Source organism: Oncorhynchus clarkii, chromosome 10, assembly GCF_045791955.1.
Source record: "Oncorhynchus clarkii lewisi isolate Uvic-CL-2024 chromosome 10, UVic_Ocla_1.0, whole genome shotgun sequence".
NCBI classification, from domain to species: Eukaryota; Metazoa; Chordata; class Actinopteri; order Salmoniformes; family Salmonidae; genus Oncorhynchus; species Oncorhynchus clarkii.
In genome coordinates, this window is record NC_092156.1 from 73,671,951 (window position 1) to 73,676,950 (window position 5,000).

The window sequence follows — 5,000 nt, forward strand, 5'->3', positions numbered from 1 at the left end:
ATTATCATTACTGCTACTACAACCATTACATCAGAACTACAACTACCATCATCATTACTGCTACTAACACTACAACCATTACATCAGAACTACAACTACCATCATCGTTACTGCTACTAACACTACAACCATTACATCAGTACTACAACTACCATTATCATTACTGCTACTAAAACTACAACCATTACATCAGAACTACAACTACCATCATCATTACTACTACTAACACTACAACCATAACATCAGAACTACAACTACCATCATCATCACTGCTACTACCACTACAACCATTACATCAGAACTATAACTAACTGTCACCTTCACCATTACATCAGAACTACAACTACCATTATCATTACTACTACTAACACTACAACCATAACATCAGAACTACAACTACCATCATCATTACTGCTACTAACACTACAACCATTACATCAGAACTACAACTACCATTATCATTACTGCTACTAACACCACCATTACATCAGAACTACAACTACCATTATCATTACTACTACTACCACCATTACATCAGAACTACAACTACCATTATCATTACTACTACTAACACCATTACATCAGAACTACAACTACCATTATCATTACTACTACTAACACTACAACCATTACATCAGAACTACAACTACCATTATCATTACTACTACTACAACCATTACATCAGAACTACAACTACCATCATCATTACTGCTACTAACACTACAACCATTACATCAGTACTACAACTACCATTATCATTACTACTACTACTACTATCACCATTACATCAGAACTACAACTACCATCATCGTTACTGCTACTAACACTACAACCATTACATCAGTACTACAACTACCATTATCATTACTGCTACTAAAACTACAACCATTACATCAGAACTACAACTACCATCATCATTACTGCTACTAACACCATTGCATCAGAACGACAACTACCATAATCAATACTACTACTACCACCACTAAACTGCTATCATTGCCATCATCCCTACTACCACCACTAAACTGCTATCATTACCATCATCAATGCTACTACTACCACCACTAAACTGCTATCATTACCATCATCAATACTACCACCACTAAACTGCTATCATTACCATCATCAATGCTACTACTACCACCCCTAAACTGCTATCATTACCATCATCAATACTACCACCACTAAACTGCTATCATTACCATCATCATTACTACTACCACTAAACTGCTATCATTACCATCACCCTACCACCCCTAAACTGCTATCATTACCATCACCCTACCACCACCACTAAACAACTATCATTACCATAACCCCTACTACTACTACCACTAAACTGCTATCATTACCATCATCAATAATACCACCCCTAAACTGCTATCATTACCATCACCCCTACTACTACCACTAAACTGCTATCATTACCATAATCAATACTACCACTACTAAACTGCTATCATTACCATCATCAATACTACCACCACTAAACTGCTATCATTGCATCACCTCTACTACCACCACTAAAGTGCTATCATTACCATCACCCCTACTACAACTACCACTAAACTGCTATCATTACCATCATCAATACTACCACCACTAAACTGCTATCATTACCATCATCATTACTACCACCACTAAACTGCTATCATTACCATCACCCCTACTACTACCACTAAACTGCTATCATTACCACCACCCCTACCACCCCTAAACTGCTATCATTACCATCACCCTACCACCCCTAAACTGCTATCATTACCATCACCCTACCACCCCTAAACTGCTATCAATACCATCACCCTACCACCACCACTAAACTGCTATCATTACCATCACCCCTACTACTACCACTAAACTGCTATCATTACCATCACCCTACCACCCCTAAACTGCTATCATTACCATCACCCTACCACCCCTAAACTGCTATCAATACCATCACCCTACCACCACCACTAAACAACTATCATTACCATAACCCCTACTACTACTACCACTAAACTGCTATCATTACCATCATCAATACTACCACCACTAAACTGCTATCATTACCATCATCATTACTACTACCACTAAACTGCTATCATTACCATCACCCTACCACCCCTAAACTGCTATCATTACCATCACCCTACCACCACCACTAAACAACTATCATTACCATAACCCCTACTACTACTACCACTAAACTGCTATCATTACCATCACCCCTAATACTACCACTAAACTGCTATCATTACCATAATCAATACTACCACTACTAAACTGCTATCATTACCATCATCAATACTACCACCACTAAACTGCTATCATTACCATCATCAATACTACCATCACTAAACTGCTATCATTACCATCATCAATACTACCACCACTAAACTGCTATCATTACCATCATCAATACTACCACCACTAAACTGCTATCATTACCATCATCATTACTACTACCACTAAACTGCTATCATTACCATCACCCTACCACCCCTAAACTGCTATCATTACCATCACCCTACCACCACCACTAAACAACTATCATTACCATAACCCCTACTACTACTACCACTAAACTGCTATCATTACCATCATCAATAATACCACCCCTAAACTGCTATCATTACCATCACCCCTACTACTACCACTAAACTGCTATCATTACCATAATCAATACTACCACTACTAAACTGCTATCATTACCATCATCAATACTACCACCACTAAACTGCTATCATTACCATCATCAATACTACCACCACTAAACTGCTATCATTCGATCACCTCTACTACCACCACTAAAGTGCTATCATTACCATCACCCCTACTACAACTACCACTAAACTGCTATCATTACCATCATCAATACTACCACCACTAAACTGCTATCATTACCATCATCAATACTACCACCACTAAACTGCTATCATTACCATCATCATTACTACCACCACTAAACTGCTATCATTACCATCACCCCTACTACTACCACTAAACTGCTATCATTACCACCACCCCTACCACCCCTAAACTGCTATCATTACCATCACCCTACCACCCCTAAACTGCTATCATTACCATCACCCTACCACCCCTAAACTGCTATCAATACCATCACCCTACCACCACCACTAAACAACTATCATTACCATAACCCCTACTACTACTACCACTAAACTGCTATCATTACCATCATCAATACTACCACCACTAAACTGCTATCATTACCATCACCCCTACCACCCCTCCTACCTGTACCACTACCATTTGGAATGATAATCACAACAATAGAAATTGTGATAATAATAATAACAATTACACTAATAATAAGTAAGTTACTATTTACTATGCAGATGTTATAATTCAGCGTCTCTCAGGCAAATACATATTTGGCTGCAAGAGGAGACATTGCGCCATTTGGAATAATTTCTGTGAATAATGAATCTCTTGGCGAGGAATATTTATCACAGTAAAGGAGAAAGTGAATCTCTGTTTCTACCTCCCCTGTCTTGCAGTGACCACATACACACTCCTCTTTGGGCAGCCATGTCTTTTTATGTCTGCCGGTTTCTATTGCCAATCGGTGGTCACTCAGCCTGTACTTGGTAAGGATCTGTCTCTGCTTCGTATCTCTGACAGAGTTGAGATAATCAGCCAATTCATATTCTCTGTTTAGGGTCAGATAGCAATTTAGTCGGCTTTGGGATTTTGTTTCATTTTTCCAATGTTGTAAATATGAGTCCTTTGATTTTGCTTATTTGAATTACTTCTTTGAAGCAGTGCTGGTGTCAGCTTGGTTGGTGAGGTCCAACACCAGCTGACTGAGAGGGCTCGTTTCTGGGCTCAGCTTGGTTGGTTAGGTCCAACACCAGCTGACTGAGAAGGCTCGTTTCTGGGCTCAGCTTGGTTGGTTAGGTCCAACACCAGCTGACTGAGAAGGCTCGTTTCTGGGCTCAGCTTGGTTGGTTAGGTCCAACACCAGCTGACTGAGAAGGCTCGTTTCTGGGCTCAGCTTGGTTGGTTAGGTCCAACACCAGCTGACTGAGAGGGCTCGTTTCTGGGCTCAGCTTGGTTGGTTAGGTCCAACACCAGCTGACTGAGAAGGCTCGTTTCTGGGCTCAGCTTGGTTGGTTAGGTCCAACACCAGCTGACTGAGAAGGCTCGTTTCTGGGCTCAGCTTGGTTGGTTAGGTCCAACACCAGCTGACTGAGAAGGCTCGTTTCTGGGCTCAGCTCTTGTGTTTGAAGTGCTTTAAATTGGAGACTTGAAATTGGACTTGAATTTCGGTGTAGCAAAAAATGTTAATGATATTTTTTGGTATTTTCATAACAAGCGGTCCAATTCTGCCCTAAATACACGCATTTCTTTGGACATCATTCTGCATGTAGGGCTTCAAATGGATGTTTGTCCCACATTTTAAAGTTCACTTCATTGAGTCTCACAACCTCACTTCTGTAAAGAGTTATTAGTAAGATTACGCTGTCAGATATTTATGTCCAAATTCTCATGTTAACATTGCCAAAGGAAGTGAGGTAGATAATATACAAAAGTGAAATAAACAACAAAAATTAACAGTAAACATTACACATACAGATGTTTCAAAACAATAAAGACATTACAAATGTCATATTATATATATATATATACAGTGTTGTAACAATGTACAAATGGTTAAAGTACACAAGGGAAAATAAATAAGCATAAATATAGGTGGTATTTACAATGGTGTTTGTTCTTCACTGGTTGCCCGTTTCTTGTGTCAACAGGTCACAAACCTTGCTGCTGTGATGTCACACTGTGGAATTTCACCCAGTAGATACTATGTGAGTTTATCAAAATCAGATTTGTTTTCAAGTTCTACATGGATCTGTTGTGGTGTTTTTTTCTGTATTATCAAATGAGAAGAGACAAACGTTTCCCACAAGTCAGAGTCACACTTAAACTAAATCTCTATTCACTTATTGAAAAGGGAGCAAGGTCACTCAGAGTGAATGGAGAGCTGG